Source organism: Pogoniulus pusillus, chromosome 5 (assembly GCF_015220805.1).
Source record: "Pogoniulus pusillus isolate bPogPus1 chromosome 5, bPogPus1.pri, whole genome shotgun sequence".
Classification (NCBI taxonomy): domain Eukaryota; kingdom Metazoa; phylum Chordata; class Aves; order Piciformes; family Lybiidae; genus Pogoniulus; species Pogoniulus pusillus.
Window position 1 is genome coordinate 44,616,360 of NC_087268.1, and position 18,262 is coordinate 44,634,621.

Here is an 18,262-nt window from a genome sequence, read left to right on the forward strand (position 1 = left end):
CTAGGGGGAATAGTGCAAAACTGGAAGTGGGTAGGTTCGGGTTGGACGTGAGGAAGAAGTTCTTCAGCTAGAGAGTGATGAGAGCCTAGAATGGGTTGCCCAGAGAGATGGTTGAGGTCCCATCCCTGGAGGTGTTTAAGACCAGGCTGGCTGAGGCTGTGGCCAGGCTGATCTAGGGTAGGGTGTCCCTGGCCATGACAGGAGGATGTGAATTAGATGATCCTTGTGATCCCTTCCAACTCTGACTGATTCTACGATTCTATGAAAAGCAGCCTGTCTGGGTGACTATTTCAAAGATGCAGTGAGTCAAATATTTGTATAGACCATGGCTATCTGCTATAACAGTATTTCATGCAGCACTACTGACAAGAGCACTTTCACAGATATCACTCAATAAATTATATAGATTGATGTAGATAGCAACAAATATGAAAAAAAAAAGGCATAAAGTCATACTAAATAGGGGAGAATACTTGAGGGGATAAAAAGTCCTTTGTCAACACATTAATTAGACAAAGACTCCAAGAATGCAGGATACTTAATAAGAATGTTGTCCCTTTCTTTTCCACTTTTTCCACTTCAGAATTTCTTAGGTGTTTGAGGTACAAATATGGAGACCTAATCATAGTATGTCTTTCAAAAAATAAGAACCATGGAGAAAGACTTTATTCTTCAATACACATTCTGAAGGCAGACAATGCTCTTTTTCTGGATGTGATACAGAAACCTAAGGTTATGACAACACCAACAGTTGTCAGCGAGAGTACAAGAACAGTTATGGTCCTTAATGCCAGTTTATAGGGGGACTGTGGTTCTACATTTCATGTAGCATAACTAGCACTGACTGAATCAGCACAATAGTAATATGTTGTCATATGCCCTCAGTGTCAAGTTCTCAGATGTGCAGTGAAGGAGTTTCTATCAAAAGCTATAGTAGTACCAGTGCAAATTCTTTAGACTGTTGTGATTTAGCAATGCATGGCTTTGTGTTCAAGAAAAACATTCTGCTGGATACAGTTATATCTATTGGTTCAGAATCAGTTACAAAGGAAATGAGGACTTTAGGGTTATGAAGGAAGGGTAAATTTATTAAGGTAAAACCTAGTACACATCTTCTGAGATCAAAGTGATCTTCTAGGTTTTGGTTATTCAAAATCATATTGTAATAATAATTCCATTTGTAAATGTTAGTGCTTGAATAGGTCACGATCCCTCAAGGTACAGTTAAGAGTTTTACAACATTTTGATCCATTTTTGGTACCAATAATTTCATGAAAGGAAATCAGATTGAAGGGAAATATTTTTATGCGTAAACCAAGAAAGAATTAACAAAGATCTTGGTATATTTGCAGATCCTCAGTGAGATGGATCAAAATCAGAGTGAAATAGTCTGTGACCTTTGCTCCATCTGTTCAGAAAGGAGTCTTCTGATACTCATAATTCAGTCTTTATGCTACTCCAAAGAATTAACAAATACTTTTACATCCTCCATCATCAACATAATACTTCTTTGGGGCATGCAAAATGATGGCTTAAAGCTAAGCAGACAGTCTGTGACTGTTGCCAGTTTATTCACAGTGTTTGTAAATCTGTTGCTAGTTTCCTAAGATAAATAATAATTGCTAAGTCTCTGTTTCAGAAGCTATGTGGATTTTCTGACATCTGTACTTGAACACAGACTACTATCCAATTCTGAGGTCCACAGTACAAGAAAGATGTCAGCCTCTTAAAGCAGGCCATGAAAAGCAGAAAGGCAATGAAAGGCTGAACCACCTTTCCTAGGAAGAAAGGCTGAGATAGTTGGAGCTGTTCAGACTGGGGAAGAGGTGGCTCCAAGAAGATCTTATTGTAATCTTTCAGTACTCAAAAAGAGCTATAAGATAGGTGGAGAGAAGCTTTCTAAGTGAATATGTAGTGAACTAAGACACAAATTTAAACTGAGTGTAGATTTAGACTAAATATAAAGATAGATACAGATATAAAGAATAAATTCTCCATTATGAGTGTTATGAAACACTCAGGTTGCCCAGAGCAGTTATAGATGCCCAGCCACTGAGGATGTTTGAAGTCAGGTTGGATGGGATATTGAGCAACCTGATCCCATCAAAGGTGTCCCTGCCCATCTGAGGCAGTTTGAACTAGATAATATTTGAAGGTCCCTTCCATCTCAGTCCACTATATCACTCTGTTATAAATCCATACACAATAATTTGAAGAGTAAAAACTTTACATCTGACACAGAATAAAGAAATCTTTACAAGTGATGGTTAAGCATACGAGAGTTTTTGACCCAAGTATTGTTTTGTATGAACACATGAAACAATTTGTGACAAATAAGTCATTGTTAAATGCTGTATTGCCAAATTCTTATTTAAAAACTTTACTATTTTAATGTGTTTACCTCCCTATATGAAAATGTGAGATTGATTATTTTAATAATTATGATTGGTTTTGTTCTTTGAGTCCCAGTTTAGGGCCACCAGCTACTTCGGACTGGAGGACAGAAATGATACTTACTCCTTTCCATGGAATCATAGAATCAACCTGGTTAGAAGAGACCTTCAAGATCATCCAATCCAACCTAACACCCAGCCCTAGCCAGTCAACTAGACCATAGTACTAAATGCCTCAGCCAGGCTTTTCTTGAACACCTCCAGGGATGGTGACTCCACCACCTCCCTGGGCAGCCCATTCCAATGCCAATTACTCTCTCTGGCAACAACTTCCTCCTAACATCCAGCCTATACTTCCCCCATCACAACTTGAGACTGTGTCCCCTTGTTCTGTTGAGGGTTGCCTGGGAGAAGAGACCAACCCCCACATGAGTCTTCTAGAGAGCAATTCAAAGAGCCTAAATTAGTCTTTATTCTTTAGTCTGCAGAAGTCAGGAAAAATGAGAAAGTTAATAATATATCATTAAAGCATTAGTACTTATTTTCTCTACCAATGTTTACAGCCTTAGGTACTTTATTAGAACAATTACATTGGTGATAAGGCAGAGGGAGATTAAGTGATCAAAAGGTCAAAAACCTGTTGATGTTTCAAATTGCTTAAATGGAAGTTTTCTTGTCTTTTTAATACCTATGCTCTGTATTTGCAAGGCATAACAAATAAGAAAAAACAGAGCTAAGAAGAAAATGAGAATTTCAATAAATGAAGGCAGAAGAAAAACTTTCAACAATTACTTCTGCCAGACAACCAGCACAGTCTCAAGTTGTGCGGGGGGAAGTATAGGCTGGATGTTAGGAGGAAGTTGTTGGCAGAGAGAGTGATTGGCATTGGAATGGGCTGCCCAGGGAGGTGGTGGAGTCACTGTCCCTGGAGGTGTCCAAGAAAAGCCTGGCTGAGGCACTTAGTGCCATGGTCTAGTTGACTGGATAGGGCTGGGTGCTAGGTTGGACTGGATGATCTTGGAGGTCTCTTCCAACCTGGTTGATTCTATGATTCTTCTGCACTGGTGGTATTTCCTCTTCCAGCCTCCTTAGAAAAATAAGGATGTGATTGATAGTTCTATTGTTATGGAAGAAAATGTACTGGGCTGTTTAGGTTCTTTTTCCTTTTTTTTTTTTTTCTTTCTTCTGAGTGCTAGCAGGATAGAGCAGGATTTATTAGGATGCACATCAGATTTTAGAACACGATAAAATGAAAGAACCAGAAAAATGACTGTATAGAAGCAGCTTTGAGAATGCTGCAGGCAAACTCTTCTGGCTTTCTGTAGGAAAGAATAAAGGAGTTTAATAGGGAAGAAAATGCATATTGTTTTGCAGCTTTACAGGTTTTTGAACAGACTTTGATCTTACAAGCTAAACAAGGTAAGATGTTGGGACAAGCAAAAAAAAAAGATAAAATAATATAATTATATTAAGAAATTAGAGTTATTTATTTATTAAGGGAAAATACTGTAAAATACATGTGGAGCAACATGATTTAAAGGTTTAGCTATTTCATTTTGCTGGGAACAGTCTGTAATGTATTCTTAACCATGGGTGAAGAAGGCAGACAACATTGTGTTAAATAATCCAAACCTCAAATAGAATCATAGAATCAACCAGGTTGGAAGAGACCTCCAAGATTATGTTGTACAGGGTTAACCCTCCAGGAGGAGTGACCTTGAACCTGATTCTAGGTGGTCTTGAGCCCTCCCCAGGGTGGGTCTGAACACTACCAGGTGATGGTTAGCTCACTCCCCCTTCCTGGCTAAAGACCCATAAAAACAGGGGACTTCCTGTTCATTCTCTCTGTGCTCCCTGCCTCTCTGCTTACCAGCATCACCATCCTGCTCCTGCTTCTTACCATATGGCCATCACCCACGAGGCAGACAAACCCCTTACCATAAAAATCAGGTTGTATTTACTCATTTTGTATTTGTTTTCCCTTCCCTATACCTTTGTAACTTCCCTACCTCAGATACCCTTTTAATTTGCTGTTAAACTTTTTTCTGGTTTTAACATCCAAATCGAGTGAGATTTATTTATTTGGGTGTGCTTACCTCTTCCTCTGTCTGCATCTAATTCCTTGCTTTTGGGAAAGAAGGGGGAAGAGGGAAGGGCACTCTATAAAATTGTTATTGCTTCTATCAAATATATTTGAGTCTCTGAGAATTTAAATTAGAACCCAGACACGTTTACTGTAAATTTCTGTTCTCTATGCAGTTTCACAGATTGAAGATAAAAAAAGTTACATAGTGGAGGGAGAGGACCAAAAGAAATATTTTAAAAAGTGAGTTTTAAATATTTACATTTCATATTGTTTAACAAATTCAAGAAAAATGTATATAGATTCACTTCCAGTTAGAGCAACACACACACACACACACACTAAAAGGTTTTCTTGTGTTGACCTGAACAATGAAATATTTATTATGATATTTGGAAGTTTACCTCATAAGGAAAAGGTTATTTGTCTGCCAGAGACAAAAAATGCTACCCAAATTTACGAGCTCCTTTTCAAAATACAAAAGCATATTCAGGAAAATTAATCTCTAAACTGAAGGCTCTCTATGAGCAATGTTGAATTCATTACATTCATAGAATCATAGAATCAACCAGGTTGGAAGAGACCTCCAACATCATCCAGTCCAAGCCTCAGGCTGCCAGCTTTGGCAGGAGCTTGTTGTGGTGGATGATGTCAAAGGCTTTGGTGAAGTTGAGGTAGACTACTGAATTTGCCTGGAACACAAACCCTATGAGGAGAGGCTGAGGGAGCTGGGGTTGTTTAGCCTGGGGAAGAGGAGGCTCAGGGGTGACCTCATTGCTGTCTACAACTACCTGAAGGGAGACTGTAGCCAGGTGGGGGTTGCTATCTTCTGTCAGGCAACCAGTAAGAGAACAAGGGGACACAGCCTCAAGTTGTGCTGGGGAAGGTCTAGGCTGGATGTTAGGAGGAAGTTGTGGCCAGAGAGAGTGATTGGCATTGGAATGGGCTGCCCAGGGAGGTGGTGGAGGCAGTGTCCCTGGAGGTGTTCAAGAAAAAGACCGGATGAGGCACTTAGTGATGGCATTAATTTGACTGGCTAGGGCTGGGTGCTAGGTTGGCCTGGATGATCTTGGAGGTCTCTTCCAACCTGGTTGATTCTATGCTTAATAATATATATACAGGAGACATAGACTACATCCACAGCCTTCCCCACATTCAGCAGGAGGAGTTAGGTCATCCTGATTAACCTTGCTCCCTCTATTCCTAACAGCATCATAGAAACCAAAGCTAGGTTTTGTTTGTTTTGTTTTAAATATTATTTCCAAGGATTTTAGTATTAGCCTTTAGCTACTTTTGCTACCAATATTGCTCACAAACTTCAAAAGAAAATGTGGTTTTAGTCCATATTTCCTAGAAATTCTTACTAACCACTTCAATAGCATCACCTAAATTTGTTCAAGATACATTGGAGCTAGAAGAATTGGAAATTCACATTTCATAGCTAGAAACTCATACTATCAAGAGCACACTTAATATTTCTTCTTATTTTTGCATTTAATCATAGAATCAACCAGGTTGGAAGAGACCTTCAAGCTCATCAAGTCCAACCTAGCACCCAGCCCTGTCCAATCAACTAGACCATGGCACTAAGTGCCTCAGCCAGTCTTAGCTTGAACACCTCCAGGGATGGTGACTCCACCAGCTCCCTGAGCAGCCTTTTTATCACTATGGAGGGAAATTTTGGTGTAAAAGGGCAAAAGTTTCTAATTATTTTCTGAAATTGTTTATACTGGTTTCTTTCTTTTTAATAGGCTTCTTATTTTTTTTCTATGTGAGCATGATTAATGGCTTTGTAGGATTCATTGCCTTTAACATCTGTTTCTTTGCTTCTGGGCAACATCTATAGGTTAATTTCCCTTGTCCAGTCTGAACTGCTTCTTTTAAATTGAGTGTAAATCTGTTGTAACAACTAGTATTTGAATGTTAAATATGACACAGGAAATTGCTCATCCTTTACAGCTCATGGTATGTGTTGAATCATCATCTCTCATGAGAGGTCATGCATAAAACTCATACTATGAAGAGCACACTTAATATTTCTTCTTCCTTTTGCATTTAATCATAGAACAAACAGGTTGGAAGAGACCTCCAAGATAAGCCAGTCCAACCTAGCATCCAGCCCTATCCAGTCAACTAGATCATGGCACTAAGTGCCTCAGCCAGGCTTTGCTTGAACATGTTATATCCACTCATAGATTGCTTGCCTGCATGTACTTGCAAGAGCTTTTTTTTCCTCTTCTCTCCTCTCCATCAAAGTTTTATTGACATTTACATGACACTTACACATCAAACGTTTCCTATTTGAAAGTCTTTACCTCGTTGTAATACATATCTAGTGAGTTTAACAGATTAAATCCAAACCTAGACACTTGAATAGGAAATTATATGTTGCACTGCTCTTTACATAACATTTATCTTTGAATTTTCAGCTATTTTTTCTTAGCAGACTAGAAATCAGAGCTCTGATTTTTTAAGACTGTTGAAGAGACATTAAACCCCTAAATCTCCAAGGAGTCTCCTAGCACATGTATTAATGTGCTATCATTTTATTCTCACAGAAGTAATGCAACCAGTGTGATAAATGTGTTAGGAAATTGCAACAGTTCAGTGAGGCATCAACTCAAGTAATTTGGGGCTATCTATACATAATTCACATATAAATATGCCAGGAGACAACAAGATGATGAAGTAAGCACCAACAGAAATATCAAAGAGTTTTCAATTTTCTTTATAATGGCTGTGCAGCTGCTCAAAAGGATATTAATACATTTCCTAATAATTCCTGTTCAAAAATTAGCTACTTCTCCCAACACTTTTTTTTGTTTGTTTTGTTTATGTCAGTTTTTTTTAAAGGTTTATTTTCCCTAATTATTTCTTTACTGAAAGTAAAGGCTTTGTCTAAACTGCATTTTAAGAATAATCTTAAGACTGTTGAATGTACTAAACACATTTGTCTGCTGTACGTAAACTGAACCTTCACGAAGAGGCTTTGTCACAGTCAATGCACATCCTTCAAAACTCACAAGACCCTTTTATGTCTGAACATGTTCAATATGCAAACTTCCCATCAGGCACAGACACCACAGACTCACTGCAGTTCTCTTCTTATTTATTTGCCATTGGAATGGGCTGCCTGGGGAGGTGGTGGAGTCACCATCGCTGGAGGTGTTGAAGCAAAGCACCCAGCCCTAGCCAGTCAACCAGACCATGGCACTAAGTGCCTCAGCCAGGCTTTGCTTGAAGACCTCCAGGGACGGTGCCTCCACCACCTCCCTGGGCAGCCCATTCCAATGCCAATTACTCTCTCTGGCAACAACTTCCTCCTAACATCCAGCATATACCTACCCTGGCACAACTTGAGACTGTGTCCCTTTGTTCTATTGCTGGTTGCCTGGTGTATAGGGTTAACACTCCTGGGGGAGTGACCCTGAACCTGACCCTAGGGGTCTTGGCCCCTCCCCAGGGGTGGGCCACACTCCAGGTGATGGTTAGCCCACTCCCCCCACTTCCTGTGGTATAAAAGAGACAGGACCTCCCTGTCTCATCCTCTTTTTCCTGCGTTCACGCTGCACACACATACACTGATACTGCATACCAGCACACCACGTGGCAGCCACGAGGCAGAGACACCATCACACTACTCGGGTTGTATCCATCCCTGTTTGTATTTTGCTGTTTTCCCTTCCTTATCCTTTGTAAACTCCCCTACCTCCAATACCCTTTTTCTAAGTTATTGTTAAACTTTTCCTTTTTAACTTCCAAATCGAGTGAGATTGATTTATTTGGGTGTCCTTACCTTTATCTCTCTCCCTGTCTTTTGGGAAAAGGAGGGGGAAGAGGGGAGGGAACTCTATAAATTCTATAAATTGTCATTGGGTCTACTAAATTTATAAGAGTCTCTGGGAACTTGCATTTGAACCCCAAGACACCTGGGAGAAGTAGATATCTTGTATAGAGTGATGTGTGCACTGCAGTAGAATATATATATATATATATATATTCATCTCAGTGTGGAAACAGATATCTCTGTGATGAGAGCGTTTGTAAGACTAAATTTCATGCATTAAAAAGGAACAAACAATAAAACCAAACCATTAAAAAAAAAATAAACACAGCAAAAAGTTTGAAAACAAACCAATTATTTATTCATTAACCACACATGTTTTCATAATGGCTAATTCTTAATCATGACCATTTTTTTATCACTGCACATGAAAATGTGTTTTTAACGCTTCCTATTCTAAACTAATTGTGAATACAGAGATGAGGTTAAACAGTGAGGGCCTAGGAAGGTGATTTTCTTTTTGACAGTTTTCCCTGCTTATGTAAAGGAGTCATGTACTCCTCTCTCATAGTCATCACCTGCTCCTGATGATGATTAATCTTGTTTTCAGTCTTGCCAGTCATCTTTATAGTGTGCTCAGCAGGATGTCCTTCCTGTTTTTGCAGTCCTTTGTGCTTATTTTTTACTTTGTTCTTTATAATGGGAATGTTGCATGGGGTTACTGTTCACATATTTAAAATGCACCTTATGTGCAATTGTACTAATCTTTGACCTGCCTGTGATTATTAATGGTTGTGAGCTTTGCAAAATGTTTATGTTGTGTTTAGCTATGACATCACACTGTTGCTGAGTGGTTAGAATCATAGAATCAATCAGCTCGGAAGAGACCTCAAGATCATCCAGTCCAACCTAGCACCCAGCCCTAGCCAGTCAACTAGACCGTGGCACTAAGTGCCTCAGCCAGGCTTTTCTTGAACACCTCCAGGGATAGTGACTCCACCACCTCCCTGGGCAGCCCATTCCAATGCCAATCACTCCAGCAAGAACTTCCTCCTAACATCCAGCCTAGACCCCCCCCCGGCACAACTTGAGACCGTGTCTGGTTGCCTGGGAAAAGATGTTCTGTTAGCTACCTTCATGAGACTAAATACAGTCTTTTGTATGGATTCAAGGCATATTAATACTGATTATATCCAAATTAGTATATTCATAACTTACAGAAGTCACAACCCTCTGTTTTTACTAGACAAGACCTTAACATAATGATGCAGGTCAGAAAACTGCTTTTTATGTATGATAACAGCAAGCCCACAGAACTATAAAAACTATTTATAAATCACCAAAGGTTAGGTAATGCATAATCCTCCTGGAGAAGAGAAGGCTCAGAGGTGACCTCATTGCTGTCTACAACTACCTGAAGGGAGGCTGTAGCCAGGTGGGGGTTGGTCTCTTCTGCCAGGCAACCAGCAACAGAACAATGGGACACAGTCTCAAGTTGTGCCAGGGGAAGTCTAGGCTGGATGTTAGGAGGAAGTTGTTGGCAGAGAGAGTGATTGGCATTGGAATGGGCTGCCCAGGGAGGTGGAGGAGTCACCATCCTTGGAGGTGTTGAAGCAAAGCCTGGCTGGGGCACTTAGTGCCATGGTCTAGTTGACTGGCTATGGCTGGGTACTAGATTGGCCTGGATGATCTTGGAGGTCTCTTCCAACCTGAATGATTCTGTGATTCTATGATTCTTAGCTTGCTCAATTTACTATGACTGCTGAATTCAATTATAATTTGTTTCTGCTGAGTCACATTACAGCATGCCACTGATTATCTTAAGGATTTAAAATAAATATGTTTGATTGTAGGGTAGGATTCTATGATAATGAAAGAATCCAGCCTTAGGAGCTAGCATTTATGAGAAAAATGGATACTTAATATCTGTTGGGGTTTTTTTTAATTAAACAAAAAAAATGTTAATGAGATGAATGTGTAACAATTTTAAGGAAACTTTTCATTTCAAAATAATCTTGTGTCTTATATACTTTCCTTTTACACAGACCTCACAGATCATCAAGTCCAACCCTTTACCACACAGCTCAAGGCCAGACCATGGCACCAAGTGCCACGTCCAATCCTGCCTTGAACAGCTCCAGGGACGGCGACTCCACCACTTCCCAGGGCAGCCCATTCCAGTGTCCAATGACTCTCTCAGTGAAGAACTTTCTCCTCACCTCCAGCCTAAATCTCCCCTGGTGCAGCCTGAGGCTGTGTCCTCTTGTTCTGGTGCTGGCCACCTGAGAGAAGAGAGCAACCTCCTCCTGGCCACAACCACCCTTCAGGTAGTTGTAGACAGCAATAAGGTCACCCCTGAGCCTCCTCTTCTCCACTTCAGACAGCAACATTATATTACTGTATAGTTTCTATAGCTGTTCACTTTTTAGTAGATTCAGTCTACTATTTTGTGACAATTCAGCAGAATAAACTTGGAAAATAAATCAACAACAAAAAAAAAAACATTTAAAGTGGTTCAGTCACTCAAAGTTCTTGAGTTGCATTGGTTCCTAAGTCACTGCCTTGCTATGTATTGTGTCTGGAGCAGTAATTTCTGTAAGAGACCTCTTAAGAAATTAAAAGTTGACTGGATCCCTGTGTTTTGGTTTGGTTTTTTTTTTAGTATCTTGTGAGAGAATACTAAATAAAATTTAGTGTAGTGGAACCAATTGAACCAATCTGATGTTATCAGTTGAAATTACAGGAGTTTTATTGGTGCATATCAATTGGGGATTTTCCCCCCAGGACATATATTTTCTGTATTGTCAATTGTATACTGCTGTGTCCACCACAGAGCTACAGTTTCCATGCAGAGGAGAGTATTTTACATATTTCTGTTCTTACATTTCACTTAAAAATATCATTTCAGACTCTTTCCAAAACTGTGCTCCTGTACCAAGTTAGTGGAGAAGGTTTACTCCACAGTAAAGATTTTATGGGGTCACACAATTATTGTATGATTCAGGAATCTTAGGTCTCTAGTCCAACTTACAGCTGATCTTGTTTTGAGCAGTAAAATTAGATGAAGTAGCTCAGATTTCTTCAAGTTTGGTCATGAAAACTTCCAAGAATGGAGACTGCTCAATACTTCTGGTCAACCTGCCTCAATTCTTGATGCATCTTGTATTTCTATTGCATTAACATAAATAAAACCCAAAGAGTGGTAAATGATCCCACCATGTTTATTTGGTTTTGCTAATCTGAGCTGCATTTAGAATCATATAATCAACCAGGTTGGAAGAGACCTCCAAGATCATCCAGTCCAACCTAGCACCCAGCCCTATCCAGTCAACTAGACCATGGCACTATGAAAATGACAATTTTTGTCATTTATGAATTTTTTGTAACAACACCCACATCCCCCCCCAAAAAAACCCTCACATTTTAATACTGTGCTGTAGAAAAATATTAATCTTCTGCAGTATGTTCTCTACTCAGCTCTACATTGAGTAGGTCCAAATAGATGTATAATTCCTTTGTGAAGGATAATCTGTTCTACAAATAGTCATGCAAAAGACTTTGTGTACTTTGTATCTCTAAGCTAAGTCTCTGTCATATATAGACACCATATTTTTGTAATCTTCTCTACTGTTTAAGAAAACAGAAATAATAGGATATGAATGGGATGAAATTTAACAACACCAAGTGCAGGGTTCTGCATTTAGGCCACAACAACCCCAAGCAACACTACAAGCTGGGAACAGAGTGGCTGGAGAGCAGCCAGGAAGAAAGGGACCTGGGGGTACTGGTAGAGAGTAGCTGAAGATGAGCCAGCAGTGTGCCCAGGTGGCCAAGAGAGCCAATGGCATCCTGGCATGGATCAGGAACAATGTGGCCAGTAGGACAAGGGAGGTTATTTTTCCCCTCTACTCAACACTGGTCAGGGCACATCTTGAGTGCTGTGTCCAGTTCTGGGCTCCTCAATTCAAGAGGATACCGTCTCAATTTGTGCTGGGGGAAGTATAGGCTGGATGTTAGGAGGAAGTTCTTCCCAGAGAAAGTGATTTGCCATTGGAATGGGCTGCCCAGGGAGGTGGTGGAGTCACTGTCCCTGAAGGTGTTTAAGAAAAGCCTGGCTGAGGCACTTAGTGCCATGGTCTGGTTGACTGGATAGGGCTGGGGGATACGTTGGACTGGATGATCTTTGAGATGCCTTCCAACCTAAACCATTCTTTGATTCTATATCTTATCAAAATCAAAAACAGCAATGAAGTGGCATATAAAATAACTTATGTCTTCTTTCTGATGCATTTTGAAAGACATACAGAGCACATCACCATTTTTTTTTTTTTTTGAACAGCACACAAATTTTCACTAGCCAATATGTATAGAAGTGTGGATTGAATGACAGCAAAATGATAACTTGGCTGCTTCCATAAAAGATGTTTATGAATAGAAGAAAAATACCCCTGAGAGATGCAATAAGCTTATGAGTGGTGTGCTCATTCTTTGCTGTAAGCAAAGCTTGCTTGATAGCATACTTGTTTCTTCAGCTCTTGATCTCAAATACCTACTTTATTCAGCTAGGAGGAAAAAGTAATGACCATTTTTGGAGAACACCTGTGTCTGTGTGTGTTTGTGCATGTTTTCACAGGCATGCTTTTATTCTGAGCCTCAGAATGCATGATTCTTTTTGAGTTCTCATGTTGCTACAGACAACTGGGTGCCAATATCTCCAACCTGAGACAAAAGGAATACAATAGCAGCTTGCTGATAGCTCCATGGAAGCTACAATGGTTAATGATTTCATTACTCTTTGGAGAAAGTGTTCCTTCATGCCAAAGCGTTAATAAATACATGTTGATCTTCAGACTGTAATAACCCCCTGGTTCTAGTAGCCTTATTCACCTAGCTGAGAGAATTGATCACTTTGGAACAACATTTATTTATGCATAGAAACCATTTAATAAGTAGTGTGCACTTATGTATGCATTTAATAACAGTCATTTCAAAAACTTCATCAGTGACTATAACTGGCAACAGCTTTGGTAATAGTAGATTTAATCATTTAATTAGCACTCCTAGGGCACAACTGAGAAATATCAATGCTTCAGGTGAAGCATTTTTCACCTGAAGATCTGAAAGTGATTTATAGAGGAAGGTTAAGTCTCACTATCCTCTTCAAAAAGAAAGAGAAACAAAAATAGAGGATTTATGGCCAAGAGAGCCAATGGCATCCTGGCCTGCATCAGGAACAGTGTGACCAGTGGGACAAGGGAGGTTATTCTTCTCCTGTACTCAGCACTGGTCAGGCCACACCTTGAGTACTGTGTCCAGTTCTGGGCTCCTCAATTCAAGAGAGATGTTGAGGTGCTGGAACGTGTCCAGAGAAGGGCAACAAGGCTGGTGAGGGGCCTGGAGCACAAATCCTATGAGGAGAGGTTGAGGGAGCTGGGCCTGTTTAGCCTGGAGAAGAGGAGGCTCAGGGGTGATCTTATTACTGTCTACAACTACCTGAAGGGCATTGTAGCCAGGTGGGGGGTGGCCTCTTCTGCCAGGTAACCAGTAACAGAACAAGGGGACACAGTCTCAAGTTGTGCCAGGGTAGGTATAGGCTGGATATTAGGAAGAAGTTCTTCACAGAGAGAGTGATTGGCATTGGAATGGGCTGCCCAGGGAGGTGGTGGAGTCACCGTCCCTGGGGGTCTTCAAGAAAAGCCTGGCTGAGGCACTTAGTGTCATGGTCTAGTTGATTGGGCAGGGCTGGGTGCTAGGTTGGACTGGATGATCTTGGAGGTCTGTTCCAACCTGGTTGATTCTATTATTCTATGATTCTATAGCAGAGCTTGGACCAAAATTCAAGTATGTAAATTCCTTGTTTGTGCACATCTGTCACAGCTGATTCATCTTTTGTTTCAGTCATCAACATATTAATTGGATCAAATTTCCACTAAACCCAGCAGATACTGCACAGAGTGAGAACGTATGTTCAAATGAGTGATTCAATTGACTGAGTTCAAACACTGAGAGTTACTTTATTACACACCTTAGGTTATTCAATGCATTCACATGATGCTGGCAGATATGACAGAGAATCCAATTTGCCTATGATCTTCCAGAGCAGCAGCTAGAGGCCAGATGGAGTAAATTAGGACATCTGAAAAGGCCTTAGGAAATTATGTTGAAAGAACAGGCTTCTGCCACACATTTGGGAGCATAATGTAGGGCAACTTAATAGCTTACAATGATCACAGTGGGAGCTTAAACATTTGACTTCCCTATACCTGTGTGGGAACCAAAAAAGGGAGTCAGTTAAATGGGATAAATTATGTATCTCTGGAGTGCATTCCTGTGTACCCTTGACACAGTAAGATTGTGGTTAGAAATATAGTAAAGTTGTACTCTGGCCTTGTGTAATGTTGGCATGGAAGCATAGCAAACTTAGAACAAGTTGTGCTGGTGGAGGTCTAGGCTGGATGTTAGGAGGAAGTTCTTCCCAGAGAGAGTGATTGGCATTGGAATGGGCTGTCCAGGGAGGTGGTCGAGTCACAGTCCCTGGAGGTGCTGAAGCAAAGCCTGGCTGAGGCACTTAGTGCCATGGTCTAGTTGACTGGCTAGGGCTGGGTGCTAGATTGGACTGGTTGATCTTGGAGGTCTCTTCCAACCTGGCTAATTCTATGATTCTATGGATCAGTCTTTTGCATTAGTAACACAGTAGTGGGGAAAAGTAATCACTATTCTTTCATTTTAAAAACTGTATTTGGTTTAAGTGACAAAGTTGGTTTGGGAGTAAGTGAAGTCACAGGGGTAGCTTCTGTAAGATGATGTCAGAAATTACAGTGGTAGCATCTCAGTGATAACATAATTAAGAAGGGGTAAAAACTGCTATGAAACATCAGCTGGAAGAGTGAGAAGTACATGTGAGAAAAAAATTTGCAGACACTAAGGTCAGTGACAAAGGAGAGGGAGAATGTGCCCCAGGTGCCAGAGTAGAGATTCCACTGCAAGCTACAGAGAAGATTGTAGTGAAGCAACTTCTGCGCCTGCAGCCCATGAAAATATAGATCCAGTAGCCTGTGAAGCAACCCATACTGGAGCAGTCTCTTGTTAGAACCTGTGATCCATTTAGAGAAGAGCCCATGCTGGTGCTGGCAAGATTTGAGACCCTCTTGGGAACCACATTAAAACAGACTGTTCCTGAAGGACCACCTGAATGACCCACTTTGGAGAATGAAAGATGGTAAGAAATTAGAGACTGAAACTGGACTTATTAAAAAATGAAGGGTTGAGGCAAATGTGTTTTAAGATTTGTTTTTACTCCTTGTTATCCTACTCTGACTTTAGACTGGGAATTACTCTGATTGATTCCTTCATTAAGTCAGTTTTGCCCTTCACAGTAACTGATGAGTTATCTCTCTGTCCTTATCTCATCTGACTTCCCCTCCTAGCTGACAAAAGGGCATGATAGAGTGGATTGCTGAGTAGGGTAAAACCATCACATTTGTTGAGAAATTCCTACTACCACTACTGCTGACAGAGTTGCTCATTTGAACACTTTCTAACCTGTTAAATTTAGCCGAATTCAAATAGAACTCCCATTTGAACCTCTGTAGCTAGTAGTAGTCATTTTGACTGAAGAGGATCAGAAAGTATTTATAGCTTAAGACTTAGTTCAGTGTTTATTGGTATAACTTTTGCTATTGATATTTCTGACATATGAATACAATGGTACATGCAGTGTCAGATTGCTGTTTCTGTTCTAAAAGGTGAGGAAAAGAGGTACATATGCAACTCTAAGCAAGAGAGTATCCCAGAGAGAAGGATCTAGATGGATTCCACATGGAAAGAAAAAGATTATAAATTCTATGTCGCTAATTTCTAACACAAGTGAAGTTATCATAGGATCATAGGATGTTAGGAGTTGGAAGGGATCCAAAGACATCATCGAGTCCAACCCCCCTGCCAGGGCAGGACAATGCTATCTAACACAGATCACAGTGAAACACATCCAGACAGGCCTTGAAAGTCTCCAGGGAAGGATACTCCATGACCTCTCTGGGCAGCCTGTTCCAGTGCTCTGTGACCCTTACAGTAAAGAAGTTCCCCCTTGTGTTGAGGTGGAATCTCTTGTGCTGCAACTTATACCCATTGCTCCCTGTCCTATCCCAGGGAGCAGTGAGCAGAGCCTGTCCCCCGCTCCTGGCCACCCTTCAGATACTTATAAACATTTATTAAATCCCCTCTCAGTCTTCTTTTCTCCAGACTAAACAGCCCCAGGTCCCTCAGCCTCTCCTCATAAGCCATGCCCCCCAGTCCCCTAATCATCCTCCTAGCCCTCTGCTGGACCCTCTCCAGCAGATCCCTGTCCCTCTTCAACTGGGGAGCCCAAAACTGAACACAGTATTCAGGATGAGCTCTCACCAGGGCAGAGTAGAGGGGGAGGAACTGCTGGGCACACTCCTCCCAATGCACCCCAGGATCCCATTGGCCTTCTTGGCCACAAGGGCACATTGCTGTGCCATGGTTAACTTGTTAGCCACCAGAACCCCCAGGTCCCTCTCCACAGGGCTGCTTTCCAGCAGATCACCTTCCAGCCTGTACTGGTGGAGTTTGTTATTCCTCCCCAGATGCAGCACTCTGCGCTTGTCCTTGTTGAACTTCATCTGGTTCCTCTGTGCCCAGCTCTCAGTCTGTCCAGTTATATCCAGTTTGCAAAGACTGCTCAGAGCAAAGTAATGGAAAGGAATAAAACACAGAATCAAATGACATTATAACAGTGAAGTAGCTTCACTAGTTTGAAGGACATGTTATGGTACTGTGTAAAATTTTGTTTCTAAACTTTTAATTTGTTTTTTGGGTTTTTTTTTTGCTTTGTTCTGTTTTGTTTTATTTTGTTGTTTTGGTGTGGTTGTTTTGTTTTGAATCCCATCTTGGAGTAGCAAAAATCAAAAGACTATTATGGGAGTGTTATGCATGATTTTATAGGACTCTTACAAAAACTGTGAACATTCATTAAAAGATGCCTAGCATATCATGGCAAATCTGAAATTATTTCTTTCAAGTTAAAAATACAACAAAATCAACACCAACTTTAAAATCTGCCAATGCAAGCAACTTAGTTGTGCTAATTCAACAAGGCAAGTGTCACAGAAATTAGACAAAACTCTTGTGGAGATCGTATTTTGCATGAGAGTTTAATTATGCTTGGTCACACACTGAGATTTGGTACCTCCTGCAGATGGTTGTCAAAGTTTTCAACAGTTCCAGAAAAAAAAACCACACCAAAAAACCCAGAAGATTCATCTACCTGCCTAAATAAAGGCACCTAATGTCATTTGTGATGGCTGACCTCCAGCTACCAGTGCAGAAAGGCAGTAATGCCTCCTAAGTCCTTTGCTATATCTGCCCACACCAAGGGGTTGTGTTGGATATGAAAGCATATGTCAAATGACATTAGGTGTCTGTGACTAGGCAATGCTCACAAATCAGATTTTATCTATTAAGCTTATCTCCAGCTGTTTAAAGTTACAGATTAATTTCAGACAAACACTTTTTCTTTTATTTTTCTTTTCCTTTTGTACTTTGAGCTAGAAAAAGTAATTGCTAATGAAATGAATCTCTATGTACAGGTTATCTTTTGTAAGTTCTTGTCTATTTGTATTTAATATGTATTTGAAGACTGAAAATGTCTATCTATAGATTTAAAAATATTTTTTAGATAAAAGAGAGAGGGAGAATGGCTGAAGCAAGATTGTAAACATTTAATCTCTCCTTATTTTTGAAGTGACATTTATATTTTACCATATGTCTCAATAGTAAGTGTTCTGTATTACAGTGTTACAAAGGGGAAATGAATTAATGTGAGATGATTTTTCCCCCCAAATTAATATTGCTTATTAGTTTTGATATTCAGAACTCTTGCCACCCCCAACCACTATTTTTAATAATATTTAGGTTCTTACATGGCCATGGAAACATTCTATGGATAATATCTACATCTAGTAACAACCACCAAATATAAAA